This window comes from Amia ocellicauda, chromosome 12, assembly GCF_036373705.1.
Source record: "Amia ocellicauda isolate fAmiCal2 chromosome 12, fAmiCal2.hap1, whole genome shotgun sequence".
NCBI classification, from domain to species: Eukaryota; Metazoa; Chordata; class Actinopteri; order Amiiformes; family Amiidae; genus Amia; species Amia ocellicauda.
In genome coordinates this window covers 20541114-20552010 of record NC_089861.1, presented here as the reverse complement: position 1 = coordinate 20552010, position 10897 = coordinate 20541114, and positions in this window count along the sequence as shown.

Here is a 10897-nt window from a genome sequence, read left to right as displayed (position 1 = left end):
GGAGGTGGAAAGGGAAAAAAGAGGAGGGAGGGACGAGAGGGTGGGCGGTGGGGAATTATGTTGAAATTGTTTTTCAGAGTTCACAAAACACTCAGAAAAAGGGGGAGGGGCATTCAGAGAGTATAAGGGAGCACAAAGGAGAAAGGAGGTAAAGAGGAGTTTTCATGGGCAGAGTGAGACTGAGAAAGCAGGGCTGTGAGAGTAGGCACATATAAAAGAGAGAGTGGGATCAAATGTTAGTTCTGTGAATAACTAGAATGTGCATGAGTATATTTATTTGAGCACTTACATATAGTTGCTATTCTTCTTGCAATGGGCCAGGCACATCCCCATAGAAAAAACAATACCAAGAAGAAGACAATGTAGAAGATGGTAAAATGAAATTAGAAGCTTTGCTAGCATGACCAAGAAAAGAGACACTGTACCTTGAAACAAATAGAAACATCTTGGGAAGGCCTTCATCCAGCCACATGTGGTGGAGAATACAGGCATAGGCTGTGTGGTCTTGGAAACAGTGTACCATAAAAGAGCATGGAAAAGACCATGATGCTCATTCTTGAGAGAAAGACATGCTAGGATCCCCTTGTGGTTGAAATCTAAAAACAGGAAGTACCTTACATTTGTTCAGAGGGTGGTTCTTCTAAACCAGGGGTTCCCAAAGTGTGGCCCGGGGCAAAAATGTGGCCCTTGAGGATATTTGGTGTGTTCCCCCAAAGCCAACCTTCAGCCACCCCTTTTCTGAACCTTTACTACATTTTTACACTTTCTGAAAAAAATCTGTAACAAATTCCACATGTAATTTGGGGGAAAATAATAAAACAACAATTAAAGTTCATACATGTTCCTTAACATAAATGAATAGAAAATAAAAAGGGATTCTTATACAAACTCCGGGAAACTGGCACTCCATAACCAGACATTGGAAACATCTGTTTTAAACCATATTGTAGGCCAGATGTTGCAGGAGGGCAAGAACAATGAGCAGCCTAGCCACCAGAGCCTGAACTCCTAGGAACCCAGTGTGATATAAATCAGTCTCATACAGAGGCTTCATAAATTGGGATAATATATTTTGTCCAGCTTATTAAATGTGTGTGACATTATAACATAAAGATGGACCAGTGGTAGTGAGTGACTGTAGTAAAAAATTGGTCAAGATGTAAACAATGGAAAATTGCTGCTATTTGCTGTAACAGCCAGTAGCACAGGATATGTACCTTTCGAGCAGCACTACCTTTAAAAATAATTTCAAATTAAATCAACAAATCCGAATTATACAAAAATAAATATGATGAGTGTTTGTGGCCTTAACAGAGACCTAAACATTGATGTGCCAACAACTGCATTCCATTGAGTAAACACATGCAGGAACATCCACCTGCTGTAACTGCAATCTGAAGAGAATACATCTTTGTCACAACATGCAATTTTTCATTGAACCAAAAGCAATCTAACATCACAGAAACAAACAAAAAGAGAGGCTAAGAGTATGTGTATATCATATATGATTTGTTATGTATAATATTTTGACCAACTAGATACTAAGAGAAATTCGAAAGTGCACAGAGAGAGAGAGAGAGAGAGAGAGAGAGAGAGAGAGAGAGAGAGAGAGAGAGAGAGAGAGAGAGAGAGTCTGCCAACTACATACAGTAATACAGCTCTGAGAGGGAAGGGGGACAATGTACATGTCTAAAGTAAAGATTAACGGATACTAGATTGGGTTGTTGTCATAGCTTAACATTAAAACATAAAAACAGTATTTTTGAAAAACTAAACTTTTAACAGTGTTAAGAGTTTTATATCCTAGCTGACGTCATAGAGCCAACAGCATAGGGTATTTTTTTTATTTTATGGAATTAATTATTTACATTTTATTGTTGTCAGTGCATATAGGTATCTTTATTTCTATTCCCCTCTTCATCCGTAACAAAGTTTGTATGTATCGGCACTGTTGTTATAGAAACCAGTCGACAGTGTTGCATGCTTAATTGTTTCCGGATAAATTAGACACGGACATCAAACGGAACTAATTTTCGGGGAAGGAATTGTAAGTTACACCATCCCTTGTAATAAGCAGATACGTTTATATACATATATATTTCTTTATATGAAATTAAAATACATTACACATTGAGAAAATCTAAAGAATAAATTGACTCTTGCATGTGTGATTTGTGATTGGAGGTGTTTAAAGCTCAATAAAATTAGAGTCCAAACAATCACTAGTTCCTGAAAGAAAATGTGAGTTTTGTTTTTAAGCTGTGGAGACTTGATCACCATTAACTGCTACTGTTTCAAAAGGTAAGATCCTCTCGTTGCTGTCATCAGAAATTCGTGTCGATTAACCCAAAGAGCAAGAGCAGAAAGACGGCTCTGTGTGGGCGACGTCTGCACGGGATATATTATTAGCACACAACCGCGTATTTAATACAGATAATTGAACGATTGTTTTGACTCCAGTTCGCTAATGCATTGATCAGTCAAAGAATAAAAACACTATTAATCTGAAAACGGAGCTGAAAACAACTAGAGTGATGTTTTTAAACAGGACGTGTTGCGTTTATTTGAAATATAAAAGGGGGGTTAATATTATTAATAATGATATCCATGACCGAATGATGAAATCTTTGATAGAGATGCAGGGTTCACAGAATTGTGCCAAACAACCCCCCAATAATGATTTTATCAAACGGGTTCATTCATTACACAAATACTAGTACTACATGGTAAAAACGCATTATTAGCTGTAGTTAAAGTTAAAACATTATTGGGGCTGCTACATTTTTAATTGACTACCAAATGTTGTCTAAGTTCATGTGAATACAATGTGACTGGATAAGGGCGTCTGCCAATAAATAAATAATAATTTACTAATATTAAATATAAAAAAGAGACATTTGTCTCTGATAAGATTGAAAGACATCAGGAAAACTAGTTTATGAATTAATATTAATATTTAAGTTTTGATTATGTATTAAGCATATAGTTAATTAAAAACTTTATATATTATTTGACATCACTTTTGAGGTAATCCTAATACAGCTTGCTGACAAAACATTGGTGACCCACAGCTCTCAGAATTGCCCTGTATTTGACGTGTGTGTGTGCTGCCCTGCGATAGACTAGGACATGCCCTGTCCAGAGTGAACCTGCCTTGGGTCCGGTACCTGCCAGGTTAGGCTCTAGCTCACTGTATGAGACACTGGTGAGATAATAAAACGAATTGTATTCTTCTTTGTTCTAGGAGGTTTGCTACACTCTGACCAAAGCTGAAAGAACATTTTAAAAATGGAAGCCGTTCCTATAAAACAAGAAGGGCTTGAACTTGGGTCTGAACACATTCAACTGGATTTATCGAATATACAGTCTGTCTCTGTTAAACAGGAAAGTGAGTTACCTCCATTGGAGTCTGTCCACATTAAACAGGAAGTGGATTCACCTGAACTAGAGTATGGTCACATCAAACAGGAAATCGATTCGCCTGAACCAGAGCCTATCCAGATTAAACAGGAAGTGGATTCACATGAAACGGAACATGTTCCCATTAAGAAGGAGTTGTGTGAACCACAGTCTGGTCATTTTAATTCTGCACTACAGATTGATGCTTCCTTAGTGAAACAGGAAGAATATGAAGAAGTATGTGTCGTTGTTGAGGAAGGAGTGGAACTGGCATATATTAAAGTGGAGGAATCAGTAACACAGTTCGAAATGAAGAGTGGGGTAACATGTCAGGGAGGTGAGGATGGAAACGGCATCAAATGTGGCTTGAAAGAACCCATAGTGCCTGGCGACGCCTGTGGCAAGCCTTCCTCCTTCTTAGGAAAGCTTCACCATCACCTGCAAACATCAAAAGAGAAGCCGCCAGTCGACAGAAGAACAGTGCAGTTGGACGAGTATGTGCAGCAATACCCACCTGGTGTACTGCAAACTGATGGGAGTAAGATATTATGCACTACCTGCAATAAACCATTGAGCCATAAGCGAAAGCTAGCAATAGACAGACATTTAACATCACAAAAGCATGTAAAGCGAAAGGCTAAGATTGATGGTGATGAGGCATTGCTCTCCAGCTTAAAACGCAGGGGGAAAGAAAGTTATGAACGCCGACATGCTGTTATATATGACTTGACAGAGGCATTTGTCTGTGCGGATATTCCTCTGGAAAAACTTGATCACCCCAAGCTACGTGAATTTTTCAACAAACATGTAATAAACGCAGGGGCAATACCTACAGCAGGTCAAATGAGAAGGGAATATTTACCAAAAATTACTAATTTGCACAAAAATAAAGAAATAAACTGATTAAATATATAAGAGCTTCCACCTATACAGGTATGATCCAGTCAGTCCTGTGCTGAATTGTGTGTGTCTGGTTGGCACTGACAGATGCCATGGGGTGCACTCACTGCAGGAAGGGAGAGAGAGAACTCGAGTTCTGAAGATATGGCCATGACTATATTTGCTTCTGGGCTGATTTATTTGTTTTTTTGTATCAGTAAGCAGTTTAGTTGTCTGGTTGATTGGAGAAGGTCTGCTTAAGTTTAATCAATTCTCAAGAAAGGTTTTCTTTTTTCATACCACTGTCTCTGGATATGTTTTTTCCCAGGATCCCACTTCTTCAAAAGAGCCCTGATGCCATGACACCCCATACAGTATAACAGTTACATTTAATTTAATTTAAAATTAAAATCTAGAAAGCTTTGGAAATGTAACAGTCATGCTTTAGTACACTATAATGAATATATAGACTATAAAATAAATATACATTTATCAAATTCATCACAATTAATGTTGATATTACATTGGTGAAATTCATGTTTCTTTAAGCAATTCAGTGCTGATTGGTACAACATGGTAAAAATGATTTTGGTAAAATTCCATTCTATTCAAAATGTCAATTCCTATCCTAATTCTGTAATGGATTGTCTTCAATATCAGTTACAGAAATTAACTATAATTGACCAATCAATTGCAATTCCTATTGGGAATTGACTGCCACTCTTGTTAAAATTAACAAAACAAAGTAGCAGTGAAATGTGATTGAACAAATATTGTATTAAAGCAGAAGGATGATTTCTCAGTTTAAAGCAAAAGGCTAAAAGATGTGTGCCAGCTTTCACCAATTCTGTGGCTGCTGTTTGAAGTTTTTCTTCATATTGCCAAATTTTCACAGTGTCAGATCTCTTATAAAAATAAAGTCTATTAACATGATATAACATTTCTTGGTAAATTAAAGCAATTTAAAAGATTACATTTATATTTTCTGAAATGTATCTGAAATCATACAGAATGAACAAGTGTGATTAATACATGTTAGTAACTGTACACTTAAAAAAGTCACATCAGTTATCTGTCGAACATGATTTTCCATCTCACATTGGCTCCTTTACGAGAAGAAAATAAGCAACATCAGCAATTTGTATTCGCATAAGTTAATTACAAAAAGTTAATATAAGTGTTCTCTGTTTTATATATACACTATGTATATTATATATTTTTACATTGCACTTTCTAGTCCAGTAAATCAGGTAAATATTAACACATTGTAAGATAATGGTAATGATTTTGGGAGAATAGTAGTGGTGAATATAACAATGCCCCCTTTTTTTATGTTTAGAAGTTCTTCTCAGTACTGTTTATTACTAAGAAATGTATGATTGTGTGAAGGAGATGACGTTATTAGAAACATACCCTGTTCTGTTGGTATTTTTTAAACCCACGATAAGAACAGAGGTGTTTAAAGGTTAAAGAATGTGGGAGATGTCCAAACAATCACTGGGTCTTGCAAGAAAATTTGACTTTTCCTTTTTAGCTACAGAAGACACTTGATCACTGTAGCTTATACTGGATGCAGAGATAATGTCTTTAAATCAAACAAGCAGCTATTATTAAGAGAAATGAGAAAGCTGGTTCTGTTATGTAGAAATCGAATCAATGTGGAGGGGTTATTAGACATATTGTCCTATTATAATTATTATAATTATTATTGTATGCACGACTCTTACAACTTTGAGGGTTCACAAACGTGAGCGTGATCTGTTTTTCCTCAAAGGCAGAACAAAACTGTGTGCAAAATGTAATATTACTCTATAATATAACTCACTATTAAATCAATCGTACATGACTGATACCTCAATATACCCAATGTTTATCTTAATAAAATTACTACTGAAGGTATTGCAACATTTCCCTTTCAAGTCGAAAGACAGCCATTACCGAATTGGAAGAGGCTTCTGACCTACAACTCAACATTGACGTCAACAAACATCGATGCCCACATTGACAGCGGAACCCCTGTTAACCTCCCGACAATCGACATGGACCTCCCAACGATCTATGTCGACAACTTCGTCATCGCAGCCATTTGAAGAGAGCGACTTCATCTCCTGCAAGACATTACGAGAGGTGCCCTTGCCTCAGGAGCTCTCTGCTTTTCTGAAGGATCTACAGGAGGACAACAACCTAACAGACCTCCTCCTAACAATGAATCCTAAGGTGGCATTTCATCGCTGCTCATTTCAGGGGGGTGCTAACCACTATTGTCGGATGCCCTGAAAGGGCGAGAGTCCTGTCGCAAATCTCTGTGATGTGGGAGAAACGATTGATACAATTAGGGGAGGCAGAGGACAGAGGATACTTCCTGGTGCCAAAGAAGGACAGAGGCTTCAGGCCCAATCTCAATCTGAGGGGCCTCAACATGTTTCTGAAGAAAATCAACTTCCACATGTTGACTGCACAGTGTATCCTCCAGTCTGTTGGGCCGGGCGTCTGGTTCAAGTCAATCAACCTCAGGGATGCCTACTTCCACGTCTCCATCCTCCCAGTGCACAGGAAATACCTGCACTTTGCCTTCCAGGGCCAGGCGTAAGAGTTCTGTGTGCTGCCATTTGGCCTTTCTCTGGCACCCCGTAAATTTTCAAAGCGCATGGATGCAGCCTTGACCCCCCTCAGAACAAAGAGGATAAGGATCCTAAACTACCTGGACCTGGCTGGTGTGCGCAGACAACAGAGGTCATATGTCACGTGACTACACTGATTCTCTCAGTTATTATTATTATTATTATTATTATTATTATTATTATTATTTCTTGGCAGACGCTCTTATCCAGGGCAGTTCACACAGAGAAGAGCTCTCTCAAGCCCGCGCAGACTGTAGTGTTCTTGGGAATGCAGCTAGACTGTGAACTTGCTTGCCTACTATCAAAAGACAGAATCAAGTAATTGGAGACTTGCCTCACATTATTCAGCAGGACATCGACTCTCCAACTGGTCCAATTTCAAAAACTGTTTGGCCTGATAGCAGCCGCCTCGAACATTCTTCCCCTCGGACTCATGCAAATGTGTCTGTTACAATGCTGGGTAAATTAGACAAACATCATTGAATGACAGTGACCTCAACATGCTAGAGGGCACTGTCTTGGTGGCAAAGTCGTGAAAACCTGCACCTCGGCTACCCTCTTGGCTGCCCTCACAGAAGGGAAGTCATGACCACAGATGCCTCAAACACAGGCTGGGGCACTGTCTGGAATTTAGTAGGAGTTAAGGGGACATGAGTGAGTGGTCCCTGGTCGTCCCTGGTCGGGCAGCTCTAGAAGGGCAGAAAATGTACAAACTGTTTTTCAAATTGTCCATTAAGGTCTGTGTTACAGATTGACACTTCTATAGTGAAACACAAAGAATTTAACCAAGTGCATGCCATAGTTGAGGAGAGACTGGGATATATTAAAGTGAAGGAATCCATTGCAGGGCTCTCCATGAAAAGATGATGAATGTATGGGGAAGGCAGGGACAGGAAGAGATTTCAATGTAGCCTGAAAAAAACATCTGTGCATTGCAACACCTGCAGCAGGTCTTCCTCATTGTTAAGAAATCCTCACTGTTCTCCAAAAAGAAGCCCCACAGCAGCATAAGGATTGTGTAGATTGATGAGAATGTGCAGCAATACCCACCTGGTGTACTGCACTTGGATGGAAGTAACCTATTTTGCACCACCTACAATTTGTATTTAGATCACACCAGAAAAATTGCCATAGACCGACATTTAATGTAATAAAGTTAAAAATGACCGTGGCAAGATGGTGTTCTTCAGCGACAAACAAAAAGGAAAGACAGTTTTGAACACCAACATGCTGTCATATACACTCACCTAAAGGATTATTAGGAACACCATACTAATACTGTGTTTGACCCCCTTTCGCCTTCAGAACTGCCTTAATTCTACGTGGCATTGATTCAACAAGGTGCTGAAAGCATTCTTTAGAAATGTTGGCCCATATTGATAGGATAGCATCTTGCAGTTGATGGAGATTTGTGGGATGCACATCCAGGGCACGAAGCTCCCATTCCACCACATCCCAAAGATGCTCTATTGGGTTGAGATCTGGTGACTGTGGGGGCCAGTTTAGTACAGTGAACTCATTATCATGTTCAAGAAACTAATTTGAAATGATTCGACCTTTGTGACATGGTGCATTATCCTGCTGGAAGTAGCCATCAGATGATGGGTACATGGTGGTCATAAAGGGATGGACATGGTCAGAAACAATGCTCAGGTAGGCCGTGGCATTTAAACGATGCCCAATTGGCACTAAGGGGCCTAAAGTGTGCCAAGAAAACATCCCCCACACCATTACACCACCACCACCAGCCTGCACAGTGGTAACAAGGCATGATGGATCCATGTTCTCATTCTGTTTACGCCAAATTCTGACTCTACCATATGAATGTCTCAACAGAAATCGAGACTCATCAGACCAGGCAACATTTTTCCAGTCTTCAACTGTCCAATTTTGGTGAGCTTGTGCAAATTGTAGCCTCTTTTTCCTATTTGTAGTGGAGATGAGTGGTACCCGGTGGGGTCTTCTGTTGTTGTAGCCCATCCGCCTCAAGGTTGTACATGTTGTGGCTTCACAAATGCTTTGCTGCATACCTCGGTTGTAACGAGTGGTTATTTCAGTCAAAGTTGCTCTTCTATCAGCTTGAATCAGTCGGCCCATTCTCCTCTGACCTCTAGCATCAACAAGGCATTTTCGCCCACAGGACTGCCGCATACTGGATGTTTTTCCCTTTTCACACCATTCTTTGTAAACCCTAGAAATGGTTGTGCGTGAAAATCCCAGTAACTGAGCAGATTGTGAAATACTCAGACCGGCCCGTCTGGCACCAACAACCATGCCACGCTCTAAATTGCTTAAATCACCTTTCTTTCCCATTCAGACATTCAGTTTGGAGTTCAGGAGATTGTCTTGACCAGGACCACACCCCTAAATGCATTGAAGCAACTGCCATGTGATTGGTTGGTTAGATAATTGCATTAATGAGAAATTGAACAGGTGTTCCTAATAATCCTTTAGGTGAGTGTACGACTTGATAGAGACATATCTCTTGAAAAACTTGATAACCCCAAACTATGTGAATTATTCAATACCTACAGCAGATCAAATGACAAGGAAATACTTACCTGTAGTGGTTTTAGTAAATCCCAGGATACACCGGAGAAGTAACAAGTTTATTACATAAAACATAAATACAGGTTAACCCGGAGCTCTCCTTCACATTAAGTGTGGAAAAGAACTAGAGATGTGAGCTGGAAGAAGCCCCTTTGTATCTTTGATATTCAATAGGTTACAGCCTTCACAGTCAAATCCAGTTAAATCCAGCTCTATGAATTCAATTTACCCCATGCATAATACAGTTGTTGATTAAGTATTCAAAAGACAATAGCTGTAGACTACGGAAACCGAGCAGTGCAAAAGCAAAACAAGGACGTTGCAGCAACCAGAGAAGAGAAAGGTGTGGTAACATTTGAACAACGTCAGCAGCATTCAGAAAAAGTCGTTGCTGCAACCAGGAGAAAGAAAGGGGGCGAAAACTTTGAAAAAACGTCGGTAACCAGTGGAGAGAAAGGGTTGGAAACATTTGTCATGTCAACGGCATTAAAAAAACACCGACACATCCCAGAGAAAACAGCAGCGACATTTAGAAAACGCGTGGCGGAAATAGGGTCCTGTGGCGGAAATAACTTATTATTATTATTAATAATAATAATAATAATAATAATACACACTTATTTAAGAGTATTATTAAGCTAATAGCCCATTACCAGGATACAGCTCTGCAATTAAATACATCAGTAACTAGGGCTACCATAGGGCTCCAGATAATTGTATAGGGACGCTTTGAGACAGAACAGGATTTCCAAATTCCACTTAAACTGAACAGTATATTTACCTATAACTTGCATTAGCTAAACCTTTGCTTAGATTAATCCTTTAGCGGAATTGCTACAGAACACAGGGATGTTGCTTTGATCGTATTTACATACTGGCTAATTAAATATGAACAAAATAGAAAGTAAATAGCAACCGGTTGCATTTAATTCTCAGTATAATACAATTAATTGGTGTTGATGCTAATAGCACCATTATTCATTTCAGTTAAATGGTTAATTTACACATTAATGTAGTTCAATTTAGTCCCAATCCCAAAATATGTCTTTGCCCACCACAGGACCATATATCCGCCTGCGCTACTTCCGCCTCAGGACACTGTTTCCGCCACGCGTTTCTAAATGTCGCTGCTGTTTCTCTGGGATGTCGCTGTTGTTTCAATGCCGCTGTCATGTTTCATGTGTTTCCACTCTTTCTCTCCACTGGTTGCTGACGTTTTTACAGGTTAGCGCCTCTCTCTCTCTCTCTCTCTCTCTCTCTCTCTCTCTCTCTCTCTCTCTCTCTCTCTCTCTCTCTCTCTCTCTCTCTCTCCTGTAGCAGCAGGACGCTGCTGACGGGTTTCAAAAGTTAGCATTTGCGCGGCGGTATGCAAATATAGATTGACAGACAGGAAGGACATCCTATCATTACATTCGGACCGAATGCAATGATTGGTCGATCCTTTTTTA